The 15,835-nt window shown below is 40.8% G+C and overlaps 1 protein-coding gene across 19 annotated transcripts in view; it reads right to left on the bottom strand.

Moving 5' to 3' along the window:
- sema6dl (sema domain, transmembrane domain (TM), and cytoplasmic domain, (semaphorin) 6D, like) overlaps positions 1–15,835 on the bottom strand; it is a 357,548-nt gene that overhangs the window by 46,200 nt on the left and 295,513 nt on the right. The window contains exon 1 of one of the 19 annotated variants that reach the window (XM_063066016.1): positions 9,103–9,288. The exons of 17 other annotated variants lie outside the window; for them this stretch is intronic. The gene's annotated coding sequence lies outside the window, so the exon portion shown is untranslated. Of the gene's footprint in view, positions 1–8,416; positions 9,055–9,102; positions 9,289–15,835 lie in introns of those variants that run through there. One more of the 19 variants, XM_063066017.1, reaches the window with a different exon arrangement.

Here is a 15,835-nt window from a genome sequence, read left to right as displayed (position 1 = left end):
TCACATGCCAACAGTTATAGTAAACCTGATTCTGAATCTCCTCTGACACATGACTGACTGAGTATTCCATTGTGCAGATGGGGAAGGATTACTGATTATTTGCCACCACAGTGATTCTTTATTAATGACACTGGAGTGTACCATCATTCTTGTGCCTACTTAAAAGTCTCTTAAATGTCCCTAATGTAGCTGCCTCTACCAACATCCCCGGCAGCAAGTTCCATGCACGCGAGTTCAAGATCAGTTTACTGTCATTTGACTGGACACATGTATACTGCCAAACAAAACAACATTCCTCCAGACAAAGGTGTACCACACATTACATGTAACTCACACATATTACACAAATAATATTGCTACAAATAAAAAGGTGCATAAAGTGATGTGCAGAAGTCTTAGCCATATATACAAACCGTTTGTACATAGTTAGGGTGCCCACAGCTTTTGTACACAGCACTGTTCTTATCAATATGGAGTGGAGAGGGGAGCAAAGATAGTTGGGAATGGCAAGGGCGGAACGCCATGGGAGGGTTATGAAACAGGGGGCAGAGGAGGAGTGCTGGGGTGGGGGGGCAGCGCAGGTGCAGACACACCCAGCCCTGAGACAGCAGGCAAGGTAATTTGATTCCAGACAATTTATTTATTGACCATAACAGCATGTCTCTCAGGTGCTTCCCACTCCCTCCCTTCCCCCTTCCCTCTTCCTGCCCCCTTCCCATTTTCAGTCCACAATAGAGATCCATATCGGAATCAGGTTTATCATCACTCACATACGTCACAAAATTTATTTTTTTGCGGCATATGTGCCTAAGACTTTTGCACAGTACTGTATGATACAAGTGAAGAGTATAACTATATTGGCACTTCATACGTGATGAGACCTGGGTGGAGGCAGGGAGTTAGTAGTCCACCATTCTCCATTCAAAAAAAATTACCTCTGACATCAACACTTCAAAAATTACAAAATGCCTTAGGATGCGGGGGCAAAACAAAGAGCAGAGATTTGGGTACACTAATCTATGATAAGGAATTAAATTCTATACTCCGCTTCCAAAGTAAAATGCAGCAAAAAGGATTATCAACTTGAAGATTTAACATTGTTTCCTCTTCCAGAGATGTTGCGTACTAAAATGACAAATCCCTTTTCCTTGCTCTTATCGGGAATGCCTGTTAAAGAGTATCCAGTTGCTGTCTGAACCAATTTGAAATGCTTGTTCCGGTCAATTGCTCATAATGTTAATCAGCAATTGATAATGGAAATTCACTCAAGGATTGCCTTTCACTTACTTTTGACAAATTTTAAAGTCATTGTAAAGATAGGCCATATATTCACACCCAAGCTGTACCAAAACAACACAGAACTGTCACCCATGACAACATATGCCATTTGAAACTTCTAAAACGCTCCTCACCCTTCCCCCAGGACACTTGCTGATACTTTAGCCCTGATGAATGATCTAGGCCTCAAATGTCAACTGTTTTTTTCCCCTCCATAGATACTGCCTGACACGCAGAGTTCCTTCAGCACTTTGTGTTTGTTACCCTGGATTTCCAGCACCAGCAGAATCTCATTTAAAATCTATATCAGGGGCTCCCAGCCGCTCTTACGCCATGAAGACTTGCTATTAACTAAGGGGCCCGTGGACTCCAGGTTGGGAACCCTTGGTCTATATAAATGGTTTATGCATCAAAAAGAATATCCTACACACCAAGAGCTCAAGGCAACAACTTTCAGATGAAAGCATTTCATCATCTTATAAAACCATCATGTTTGAAATTTACAAATGAATTCTTATGAGCAATTTGCTGCATTGCATTGTTAGTGGATAATTTTTGACAGCCACAGTCATGGAGTGAGCTGCAGTCAGACTGCCTGTTTCCTCTTCTGATGAGATGATCCAGGTATGACAACAATAACCGAAAGGGAGAAAATATAACCATAAACCAAAATACTCAGAGAAAAATCATATATTCCTTTTATCTGGCCATCCTTCAACGCAAATGCTACACAACAGACTACAATTTGGACACAAACACTATTCTGAATTATGTTAATCTTTTTTAACTCAGACTTCACAGGATCTAGCCTCCCTACCATCAAGGACATCTTCAAAAGACAATACCCCAGAAAGGCAGCATTCATCATTAAGGACCCTCACCGTCTGGAACATACCATCCGGGAGGAGGTACTGGAGCCTGAAGATACACACTCAATGTTTTAGGAACAGCTTCTTCCCCTCCACCATCAGATTTCTGAACATACAATGAATCTATGAACACTACCTCACTAATTTTGCACTGGATTAAGAAAATATATGTATATACACATAATATAGTAGATATATTGTAGTAATTTTTAGTATATTTTATGTGCTGCACTGTCCTGCTGCCACAAAATAACAAATTTCATGATATATTTAAGTGATAACAAACCTGATTTTGATTTCAACATGGCCATGCAATTGTTAAATGGATGCAATTTGGACAGTGCATAGATGCACAAGATTATGGTTTATAAACAAATGCAATTTTACCAAATGTAGATAAATCTAACTGATCAATTAATTGCTATTGTTTGTCAAGGATAAACAATTGGGGGGGGGAGGGGAGTATTTTTTAATTGAGTGGTGCATTCAGCAAAGGTATGATATTACTTTGATGGTGCTGTCAGTCAATGTTGAATTAGTTATGTACAGAAGTTAATTGATTGGATCAGAACTACAATCCTGAGGAAATGGCTGGCTTTGAAGTCTTGAAAAAAAAGCAGAATCATTCAGTAAAGCAAATGCAGCATCTCGGTACCCTGTTGGGCTTCCTGTGAACAAGCCAACTCGGTAACAAATTAGAAGCACTGAGGCTTGACGCAGATACTCTGTTGGACAGTTAAAAAAAATGCATGTGCAAAATTTTCAATTTGCAAACTAATATCTCCTCCATAACTTAAGAGCAACTGTTTTCTTCTTTAAAGCATTCTTTTTTTCAGTTTCATTACTACAAGAGATTCTGCAGATGCTGGAAATCCAGAGCAACACACACACATAATGCTGAGAGAGCTCAGCAGGTCAGTAGTATCTATGGACAGGAATAAAGAGCTGATGTTTCAGCCAGAGATCCTTCAAATGGAGACTTGTGTTTTATCGTGTGCGCATTTCAGTTTTGTTTCTCTTTAAAAGATCAGATTCCTGTAAACACATTATTACTTTTGAGGAGCAGGATATTATGTGAAGATATCTTTCACTGATATAGCCAACACACTTCTTACCAGAGATTCGTCAGAAAGCAAATCCTGAAGAAAAATCATACCCCATTCCCATAGCACACACACCAACCTACCCAGACTAGTTGGCAAACACTTTACAGATCTGCCTTACTGTGAAACTTCAGTATTAAATTTCAAATGGGATAGGGATTCTAATTTTGTTCATATTCTGAAAAGGTATCGGTTGCACCTTGCTCAGTCTAATATATCACCCAGTATCCATATTTTTAAAGTGCTAAGTGACAAGGGAGCAAATGACACTACAGGTTGTCTTTACAGATAACCATCAGGTGCACTGTGAAAATGAAATCAAGCTCAATCTGTTGAACATTTGTTCCACTACTTCTAAGTACCTGTAAGCAAATGACTTCTTCCTCTTGTGTAACATGATCAAAATGTCAAAACAGAGTATATACCCAGTGCCCACTGAGCGTATGCTTGTAGTCTTCTGCTGCTGTAGCCCATCTATTTCAAGGTTCAATGTATTGTGCGTTCAGAGATGCTCTCCTGCACATCATTGTTGTAGCATGTGGTTATTTGAGTTTGCTGTCAGCTTGAACCAGTCTGGCCACTCTCCTCTGATCTCTCAATAACAAGGCGTTTCTGCCCACTAAACAGCTGCTCACTGGATTTTTTGTTTTGTTTTTTTTGTACCATTCTCTGTAAATTCTAGAGACTGTTGTGAATGAGAATCCCAGGAGATCAGCAGTTTCTGAGATACTCAAACCACTCTGTCTGGTACCAATAATTATTTCATGGTCAAAGTCACTTAGATCACATTTCTTCCCCATTCTGATATTTGGTCTGAACAACAACTGAACCTTTTCACCATGTCTCCATGCTGTTGGGCATTGAGTTGCTTTCTGATTAGATATTTGCAGTAACATGCAGGTATACAGATACACCTAATAAAGTGGCTACTAAGTGTATGCACATTATTAAAACTTCTCAAAGATTAACATATAAACTGCACCATATTATAAACATGCATGCTTTAACTTGCACAGGCTATGACTGTTATATGGACGAATGAGCATCTATAGGTGTTCTTTATGTGGGTATGGAATTATCTGAAGACCTAACTAATCATTAAACAAATTAATTATGAGCTACAGCATGCTTGACATGATTTACTACCCAGAATTAGACAAAAGATAAAAGAAAGAAGTGTAAGTCATCCAGTCTTTTGAGCTTGCATGCTTTCCATCAATACTATGCCCAATCCCCTATCTTATGATTCCCTTAATACGTAGAAGTCAAGAAGCCTCTGTTTTGAATGAACTCAAATAGTGAACCTCCTCAGTCATCTGGAATAGAGAATTACAAAGATTCATCACCCTCTGACTGAACAGATAATTCCTTATCTCAGTCCTAACAATTTGTGACCATTAGTTCATAATTAATTTCTACCACAGAAAACACCCTGCATCCAGTCTGTTGAGCTCTGTAAACAACTTATAATTAAGTTTCAATGGAGCACAAGGGCTTAGTCTACTCATTCTCACACTGCAAATCTGTCATTCCTGAAAGCACTCTAATCAATCTTCGCTACACTCTCACCATGGCAAGTACAGTATATAGTTCCTTAGGCAAGTTGACCAAACTGTATACAATAATCCAGGGGTGCTCTCATTATACTATACAAATGTAATATCTTCCTTAGTCCTGTAATCAAATCCTCTCATAATAAAAGCTGACCTAATTTACCTTCCTAATTGCTTGCTACACCTGAATGTTGGCGCTCAGTAACTTGGGCACAAGCACACCATAAGCAGTACTCAATTTCACCATTTAGCAAATAGCCAGCTATGGCATATTTTTCCAAACTATATTACATCTACCATGTTTTCACCTACTTACTCACTACCTCAAGCCTCTATACATCCTCCTCTGCGCTCTCAATCCTGCCAAATTTAAGACCACCAACAAATTTGAAAATCTGGCATTTTATCCTCAGCCAAATTTTTAGACCGTGAATAAAAGAGCGATTCATTCAATGCACAGCTGGCTGGTGGTGTAGGGGCATCAGCACCGGACTATGTGGTGAGTGGTCCCAGGTTCGAATCCGGCCGGCCACTTGCACGCTTTCCATCCGTGCTGGATTAAGCATCCAGCCATTGACTCAACCTCATTAAAAAAAGACAAATGCTAAGAAACGACAAGGTTTCTGCCCAAATGTGCCCCACGAGGGGTGGAAAGGAACAACAACAACTCAATGCATCTGATTCCAGATTTAACTCTTGAAAACATTAGAATCAAGATTGAAGAGCGATAGGTAAGTGTTCTATTTAGATGGGTGTATTTTATAGATCCTCCAATAATATTTTTGGTGTTGAGTTTCCTTTCAGGTTCTGTGGAAAGCCTTCGTTACATGTTTGTTTTTAAATGCCGCTACTTCATTGTATTAGCCGGACAGTGGTGTAGTGGCATCAGCACCGGATTTCGAAGCGAATGGTCCCGAGTTCGAATCCAGCTGGCCATGTTTTCCAGCTGTGCTGGGTTCAGTGAACTAGCAACTCAGCCTTGTAAAAAACAGTCAAAATGCTACAGAAACAGCAAAAAAAAACCACAATGAGCCATTCACTGCATGCTGGTTGGCTTCCCACCTTGAGCTGTTCTTAAACTTTACCTTAAGTCCTGCTATCCACATCTGCACCATCTTCTTTACCCATCACTTGTGCTAATAAATGCAAACAGTCCTAACTACACTCAGTGGCCACTTTATTAGGTACACGTGTTCATTAACGTAAACGCCTAATCAGCCAATCATATGCCAGCGACTCAATGTATAAAAGCATGCACACATGGTCAGAAGATTCAACTGGGGTTCAGCCCAAACATTAGAACAGGGAAGAAATATGACTAAGTGACTTTGACTGTGGAATGATTGTTGGTGCCAGATGGGGTGGTTTGAGTATCTCAGAAACTACTGATCTCCTGGGATTTTCATGCACAACAATTGCTTGAGTTCTTGTGAGTGGCAGTTCTAAGAGCGACACTGTTTCGTTAATGAGAGAGGTCAGAGAACAGCCAGACTGGTTCAAGCTGACAGGAATGTGACAGTGACTCAAATAACCACACGTTACAACAGTGGCGTGTAAAAGAGCATCTCTGAATGCACAACACATTGAACCTTGAAGTGGATGGGTTACAGCAGCAGAAGACCATGAACACACACAATGGTCTCTTTATTAACTACAGGAATTACCTAATAAAGTGGCTACTGAGTGTAATCCTAGCTTAAAATTTAAAATTCCAGTTTTCATCTTCACATCTTTCCATGACCCTACCCACTAAATCTGACCTCTAGCCCAATTCTGATTTTCATCCAATACCAGCTGCTCTACTTTGAGTGCTATTTCCCTCTCCCTTCAAAAAGCACCTTTAAAACCTGCATGTTTCCTTATATATAGCTTTATATTTTGCTCAATAAAGCTGCTGAGGTATCTTGAGAAGTTGTACTCAATTTCAGGTACTACAGGCATTCAATATATTGTCTGATATAATAATGGATTATGTTTAGATCAGTTGAAAGAATAATTGGGTGTATTTTGTCCCTGTTCGCTTTCACCCAAGTAAAAAAAATCTCAATACTGCAAGATGAATGATTTGTCACATTGCCTTTGTCAACTAAATTACATTGGGTACATTATAATTTTCTTTAAATTGTTCATGTAGGTGCTCTGGGGAATACTAGTTTCAGCAGCCTGCCACCTGTTTGCCTTTTTGATTATTCTGCTTTCATTCAGATCTTCAGAACCGAAAACTTTAAATCTCTCGATATTTACGATATGATGTTGCGTTGTCACTTTTGCCTAGACGTAGCTTATTGGATGTTGAAAAATTTATAATTCACATCCACAGTCACTTGAGAGAAGACGTGCAAAAGCACAATAAGGAACCAACTCTTCCAATTATCTTCATTGTTGTAAATGGGTATATTTTCTCCTACATAATTCATGTCAGTATCAAATATAGTTCTCTTTATATCCAGGGATATTGCTAGTTGTGAATAATAGAAAGCTCATATTGTTACACGCCTTGCAACTATTCAAAGTAATGCTAGATGGATGAATGGAGGACTTTTTTTTATTCCTGCCCTTCAATCAGTTCAGTCGTTTAAACAAAGGGTGAACAAAAGTTCAATGTGAATTACCAGTCTGAACAAGATAACTCAACGAGCGCTAGGACCTTTAGGACATACCTATTGCATTGCTGGAGTATATAATTTCAAATGCCCCGTGCTTCCTTTCCAAAAAATCCTACACAACTCGGATTTGTTAATGGGCAACATCCCACTCATGCAAAACAACAAGCGTTTCCGAATGGAAGGTGGGCAGTCCGTTTGCCTTCTTCCAGATAACATATTTATCATAGATTGGGTCAGAGCAAAGGCAGCTATTTGGCCCACGAGGTAAATGTTCACTTCTAACAGAGCAGTTCCAGCCCTTCCTATTTCCTTACGACCCTACAGATTATTGTCTCAAGTGCCTATCCAATTCCCCCTGGAAAGAGCTGATTGTTTCCACTGTCGCTACAGCCAGCGACTGCTAGAATCTTTATGTAAACAGATACAAATTATTTTCAACAGGCGAATCAAAGAATTGAATTATTAATCCTAAAAACTGTTCCATCACTAGTCATCGCTGTATATCACATGAACTTAGTTAAGCGAATGTACACTTTTTAAAAACAAATTCACTTCATATTTTGGCCTTTACAGTATACAGAACAGTATATTAACATCATGTGTATAAAGCACAGCACAGGCTCATGTATGACGTGGAAATGGAAGTCTCATGCGTGAACCTGGGGTTTTAGAACCAAATGTATACCTTGGACTCACTGCACATTGTAAATCAGACCAGTACCTGATTGAAAAAGTAAAAGGGATACGAGTAAACAATGGAAGGCACATCCTCGACAGGATCTGTGCGGGTGGGCACAATGCAAAACTCCCCTTCTAGCCTGCAGCAATCCCCAACACTTCTTAACCTGAGCAGGCAAGTGTTATGCTTCCGAAAAGCTCTTATTACTAATGCGCAATTTCTTTCGTATTAATGCATTAAACTTAAAAATACATTTAAAAGAGAGTAAATTAAGGGTATTGCCAAACCGTTCGCAGTTCTGTGGAAGTTCTACTTTATTTTCACACACCTCGTTGTTTTTTATTAGCATCAAGACGCTTGCCAGGTTATTTCATTGTGCTAAAACGTTTCAATCCAACTCTTCAGGTTCACAGAATCCATTGTTCGCGTTTGCAACTGCTTTCCATCAGTTCTTCAATCTCCTCCTCCTCCACAAGTCTGCAGGGCAGGTCATTGCTGTTTTCATCCAGATGGTTTGAAGACCGTGCACTGTGCTGTCAGAGAAGGCTCCTCTTTCCCCACAGTCCCGAGTCCCAGCCAGGAGCTTTCTGATCTTCAAAAGTTCAAATGTCAGCCAGCTACAAGTCCCCCCTCCCCCTAGAACACCTGACCATTGCCCCCTCTCAAAAATCAGAGTATCACCTCTGAAAGCAAACAAGTTCTATGCTCCAGCATTCGGCACAACTGCAAACGTGCCTCGTCTCTATAACACTATTGGCTTTCGAACACGGTAGCTCACACGAACTGATTTACTTTCCAGAAACTCCAAGGGCAACTTATTCCGCGAAAAGCAGCGAGTAAAAATAGCACTTTAGGCGCTATTTCGGCACCTCCCTGGACAGGATTCGCAGCATTTGCTTAGCTCTGCATTTAGCGCGTTGGACAGATCGGCAACAAACTGTATTTTTGCATTATTTTGCAATTCATTAACAATGCTATTTTACACCGTGATTACATTAAGTACCGACAGCTTACCTCACACGCCTGCCATCTATCTCTTTAGTTATTTTCTTGCCGCTAAACTATCCGCACAGCAAAGCTCAAACTCCCAACTCCTCCAAAGCAGGGACACGCCGGGAGAAAAACAAACTGATGCACGGCAAATGGTGTAATTTGATCCATGTGAAGTCAATCCATCAAGAGAGCAGGCGGCTGCCTACCAATAAGGCTGCATGAGCGAAGGGTCGTCCCACCCCCCCACCCTCGCCCATTCTCCAGCACTGCATTTAAAGCACCAAGATGCGAGTTTTTGTCTGGTGCCTTTCCCTGGCTGCCGTCACCAGGGCCTCCTGCTCTCACTGACCCCTTCCTGGCCTCAACCTCAACCAGGCTTGTTCCAAAGCCTTTTAACAGAGTTGTATCTTGCGGGAGAACTGTCACAAGTTAAAGGCATAGTGTGTCGCTGTAAGCCAACAGAAGGCTCAAGACTGATTATTGCTGTCAACAAATGCAAATTGCATCTTGTCATAATCGAATCTCGCCGCTTTTCCGCGCTCTTAGTGTAATATTTGTCTAAATGAATAACAACCCTGTTTCTATTTTCCTCCCTCTTGGACTCGTTCACCACTGCCAAGAACAGCAACTGGAACACTGGTTACTTTTCAAGCTAGCTCCCAAACCATAAGGTTTCTTTCTAACTGAAGCAACCCATTTTCCAATAGAGCTTTCGGTAATAAATCTTTCCTCTCGGCGACCGTGGTTCGGTTAGTGCTCAGCGCAGATAGGTTTTTTTAAACCCATTCCCCACATAATAGCATAGTTAACTTTTAGCATTAAGACATTACTGGCCGTTTGCTAACATTTTGTATAAGGTTCGGGGTAAAATGGGGGAGACGGATACAAATGGCACAGCTTGAGACAGACCACTACACTGCTGAGGTTTCTGGTTTGCTATGTCCCATTTGTTTCACAGACACACAGGCTCAAAGCCATTAGAGTTGGCAGCAACCTTCCTGCCTTGGCAGCACTCTCTGTCTTTATCAGTTCACAAGCCACGGATGGTTTCAAAATCATTTTTTTCTAAATGGATTTATAATGTTTTCACATATTTCATCAGCTACCATATTCTGCACGCAAGGGACGAGTTGAGGGTAGCTTTTCTGTTACCGCACACTGCATAATGATTAATTTTAAGACAGTAATTCATTATTACACCATTTTCGTGTTAATTATTTAAAGGCAGCAGGTTCCACAAGTGATGCAAATACTTACTCCAGAAGTACGTCGCAGTAGCTGATACCCAACAAGTGAAAGATCGATATATTTTCATTGTGCCTGATAATTAAAGCTCAATGTACCTTGCAAAAATCACCAGTTTCCAGGATTTAGTCAGCAATACTCAGTTTGGACTGAAGGGGCTAGGGAAGTTGCATTTACTTAACTATTATTGATTCAAGAATCATTTTAAGTATATTAAATTAGCTCTTAGAACAAAAAACAGCCTGAATAGATTTGAAACCTACACACGCCCTTGTTTTATGAATTTCATAATTACATTTAACAGTTATTGTGGATGACATATCCCTGAACTTGATTTTTTTTTTGCTGATCAATTCATGCATTTCAAATACATAAAATAATTCAGTGTGATATTCCACAATTTTTAAAAATATTTTTATTTGAATTATATATTTGGACGAGAAAACATATTGAACAAGGCAAATTTAATTTTACTTTCCCAACAGCCCTGGTGCAAAATTGCAAGAAGAGACAAGATAGCAATAATGTTGGCAGTGGTGCGACTGGACGAATGACAAAAACACAGAGCCTCCTACTTGCTTACAGCATCGAATAACTTGGAGGCATCCCAGTGTTTAGCCAGCCTGACTTTTAGCCTCAAGGGCAATTGCTAATAAAAGGAATTTCTTAAAACAGTGACTGGTGGCTCAGACCAATAAAAAATACAAATGTTTGTATAATTGTCTAGGTGTGAGAGAACCATACCATGGATAAAGATGCTAAAGATTAATTTGCAACTCGAGCATCAAAAGCAATTCTGATGCAACACTAATCGCACTGCTCCTTACAGCTAACTCTGAGCAGGTGACCTTCCATTCTTCTTAAGTGACCACATCTCACAGAGAGGAAAAGCACTTTCCTTTAGTCAGCGTTTAATCTCTGCACAAGCTTCTAGTGACTTCTGGGTTCTGTTTTTATGCAATCTCTCACCAGCGCATGGTCTCACCACCTTTTTCTTTCTCATTTCCCCCTTTTATTTCCTTGTTTTAACATTCTCTTGTTTAATTCCACTATCAGGACTTGACTTCTTTTTGCTTTCCTCTGCTATCGGCTTTTTACCCATAAAGATGACCATTTTCTATATCTCAATTGATTACAGAAGGGCAGAAGACTAGATACCTTCATAGGAAAGAGAATTGCATGTAAGATCAGGGAAAGATAAAGGTTTAATTGGAAAGGTTAGGACCATATGGGAGCAGAATTAAGTCATTTGGCCAATTGTGTCTGCTCCACCACCCAATTCTGGCTGATTTATTATCCTTCTCCACCCCATTCCCTTGCCTTTCCTCCATAACCTTTGACCCCCTTACTAATAAAGAACCTATCACCTCTGCTTTAAATATACCCAATAACTTGGCCTCCACAGTTGTCAATTAATTCCACAGTGTCACCACTCCAAGGCTAAAGAAACTCCTCCTCATCTTTGTTCTAAAGGGACATTTTTGTATTCTAAGGGAAACCATCCTGAAACAATCTGAAAAACAAATAGACTGACAAACAGACATTTTACCTTCATTAAGCTCAAAGCTTTGTGTAGTTGAGGAAAATTGCAGAACCTCTGAAGATGTCCTTGGCACTGAGTCACTGATGATTACGTTATGATGACGGGTTCATAAAATTTCTGGCAGTCTACTGTGATTTGACTCATGAGGTGATCTAATTCAGATGATGTGACTGAAAATGATCCTTGAAGTCTGAAGAGAATGCCAGGGAACCAAAGAACTCAGTGAGTCTAAGTACCAACCCTTAAACTTGATGATTTCCAGCATCTGCAGACTTTCTCTTGTTTGGTATTAAACATTTACTTATTACAACATGGGGGTAAGTCATTAATTCCTAATGAGAGAAAACAAGTTACAGCTACACAATGGAATAATTAACAGAAGCCAATTAACCTGCCATCTTTGGCATATGGGAGGAAATCAGAGCACACTGTCACAGGAGAATATGGAAACTCCAAACAGACAACATCAAAGGCAGAATTGAGCCCAGGTCACTGGAGCTGTGAGACAGCAGCACCAACTGGGGCCAATGACATCAATAATATATGTGAGATCTGGATTTTTGGTTCTGGAAAGCTCCAAAACCTAGGCCTCTGCAACTGGTTCCTTGACTTTCTCACCAGGAGACCACAATCAGTGTGGATCAGAAATAACATCTTCACCTCGCTGACAATTAACATTGGCACACCTCAAGGATGTTTGCTTAGCCCACTGCTCTACTCTCCCTACAGCCACGACTGCGTGGCTCGGCACAGTTCAAATGCCATCTGTAAATTTGTCGACGTCACAACTATTGTTGGCAGAATATCGGATGGTGATGAGGTGGTGTACAGGAGTGAGACAGATCAGCTGGTTGAGCAGTGTCACAGCAATGACGTTGCACTCAATGATAGTGTGACCAAGGAATTAACTGTGGACTTCAGGAAAGGTAGGTCGAGGGAACACATACCAGTTCTCATCGCGGAATCAGAAGTGGAAAGGGTGAGCAGTTTCAAGTTCCTGGGCGTCAACATCTCTAATGATCTATCTTGGGGCCCAACATATCAATGCAACTACAAAGAAGGCACAGCAGCGGAGATGTTTCAGTAGGAGTTTGAGGAGACGTGGTATGTCACCAAAGACACTCGCAAATTTCTTGAGGTGTACTGTGGAAAGCATTCTAACTAGTTGCATCACCATCTGGTCTGGAGGGGCCACACCACAGGATTGGAAAAAGCTGCAGAAAGTTGTAAACTTAGCCAGCTCCATCATGGGCACTAGCCTTCCCTGCAGTCAGGACACTTTCAAAAGGTGATGCTTCTAAAATATGGAATCCATCATGAAGGACCTCCATTACCCAAGACATGTGTTCTTCTCATTGCTACCATCAATGAGGAGCTACAGGAGCTTAAAGTCACACAAGTTTACATTTCAGGAACAGCTTCTTCCCCACTGTCATCAGATTTCTGAATGGACAATGAACTCACAAACACTTCCTCAGTACTTTTTCCTCTCTTTTTGCACTGCTTATTATTTTTATATAATATTATTTTAATTTATAATTTTTATTACTATGTATTGCAATGTACAGCTGCTGCAAAACAACAGGTTTCATGACATATGTCGGTGATATTAAACCTGATTCTGATTTTATCATAAGAGAATTAATTTATTGGGCATAAAAGCCAGGAAGTTATGCTAAACTTTCAGAGTTAGAATATAGATCCAGTTGGATATGGAAGCAATTCTGGGCACTTTTGGAGACTGACATGACTGGAAATATGTAAGCACATTAGGAGCAAGAGTCGGTTATTTGGCCCCTCAAACTTGCCCCATCATTCATGGCTTACACGCTTCAGGTTTCATCTTCTCTTCTGCGCCAGTTCCTCAGGGGAACTCAATTCCTTATCTCTTTCCTTTCAAAAACCTCCAGTACTCTAGCCTCTACAGCCAATTGGGGTGGAGAATTCCGAAGATTCACCACTATCAGCAAAAAGAATGCATTAGGATGGACCCAGGAATGAGGACCTTGATTAACATGAACATGATTTATTTTAAAGCATTAATGATTTACATTGGTCAGAGTTACACAGCACAGAAACAGGCCCGTTGGCCCAACTTATTTGTGCCAACCCAGGTGCCTATTTGAACCAGTTCTATTTACTTGCCTTTGGCCCATATTCCTCTCAACCTTTCCTATCCACTTAGCTTCCCAAATGCCTTATAAGCATTGTATTTGTACCCAACTCCACCACCCCCTCTGGTAGCTCGTTCCACATAACCACCACCCTCTGTGTGAAGAACTTACCCTTCAGGTCCCCTCTAAAATTTCACCTTAAACCTATTACCTTTTAGTCTCCACTTCTCTAGGAAAAAGCCCGTGACCATTCTCTTTATTGATGCCCCTCTTGATTTTATGTCTCTCAAAGACTAACCCTACATCCCTGTCGTGAGAGGCGGAATGGGTAGAGGCAGCCAAGGGGGCTCTAGTAAAGCTGTATAGGTCAATTCCCTGTACAGTGGATTACAGAAACGTTGAAGAACTCCAACCATACCACCAACTTCAGAGGACGATGCAGATGGAAAGACATTAATATCCTATGCTCCACTGGGAGCTCAGAGCCCAAGCAAGCAAGCAAGCATGATTTTATAAACCTCCAAGTCATCCTTCAACCTCCAATGTGGCTGGGAAAAAGGTCCAACAACCAGTCTCTCCTTATAACTCAAGCCTTCCAATCCCAACAGTATCCTTGTGAGCGTTATTTAACATCATAGGGCTCGGAGAGGGTAGGTTAGGAGAAACTAATTGCAGTGACTGAAGGGTTGATCGGTAGAAGGAGAGAAGTTAAGGTGTAATGGAAAACAGACCAGAGTAAAGTTAATAGAACAGGTTTACACAGTGAATGGTTAGGATTTGAAACTGCTCTGCCTGATGTGCAGTGTACTCCAAAGACATACTAGTTAGTAGGTTAATTGGCCATTGTAAATTGTCCTGTGATTAGGCTAGGATTAAATGGGTGGGACGTTGCTGGGCAGCGTAGCTCGAAGGACTGGAAGGGCCTATTCCGCAGTGTATCTCTAAATAGAATAAATAAACTCGATTCATTTGGAGATTGTAGATGTAGTTTGATAAATAGTCAAAGGAGATAAGACAGCAGTGATCTGAGACTGGTTTGGATTTAATGAACTTGGAAATGGAGATTTTCCTCTGGTGTTGTTGATCCAGAACGAAGGGACTGATCCCTGAAATTAAAGCTGGGATTTTCAGGGATGATTTTCTCATACTGTTGGAAATTCTGAATTCTATTAAACTGCTCCTGGAATACTGTCAAGCAGTCTTTGAATTAAAATTTCAGGGCGATTTATGTTGTCATAAAAGAATGTATCCAAAATTGTTAATTGTAATTGCAAGATGATCTAATGGAGCAGGGCTGAAGGGCTGGAGCGACGTGGCAATGTAGCGGTTAGCGTAATGGTTTACATGCCAGCTGCAAGATCAGGGTTCAATTTCCACCACCCTCGGTAAGGAGTTTGTACCTTCTCCTTGTGTTGTGTGGGTTTCCTCGAGATGCTTCAGTTTCCTCCCATACTCCAGGATGTGACTTAGGGTTGGTTAGTTGTGGGCATGCTATGTTGGCGCCAGAGGCACTGCAATGCTTGTGGGCTGCCCCCAGCACAGCTCAGACTGTGTTGGTCATTAGCACAAATGGCACATTACACTGTATGTTTCAATGCACACATAACAACTAAAACTAATCATTATCTTTAATCTCTGAACAGCCTCCCCCCCACCCCACCCATCCCTGTGATTGTCCCCTCCAGAGTTTGCACGTGGCTGGTCTCACTTAACAGTGATGAGGTAGCGTCCTGATTTTTTTTACGAATATTGACTGAGGAACAGGGATTAGCCAAGACACTAGAGCGGACTTGCCAGCTCTTCTTATAAGCAGCGACATGACAGATGGGGCCTCAGGTTAGCTTTACGTCTG

Source organism: Mobula hypostoma, chromosome 13 (genome assembly GCF_963921235.1).
Source record: "Mobula hypostoma chromosome 13, sMobHyp1.1, whole genome shotgun sequence".
Lineage (NCBI taxonomy): Eukaryota > Metazoa > Chordata > Chondrichthyes > Myliobatiformes > Myliobatidae > Mobula > Mobula hypostoma.
Note: the sequence above shows the minus strand (reverse complement) of the source record. Positions and strands in the feature narration are given on the sequence as shown.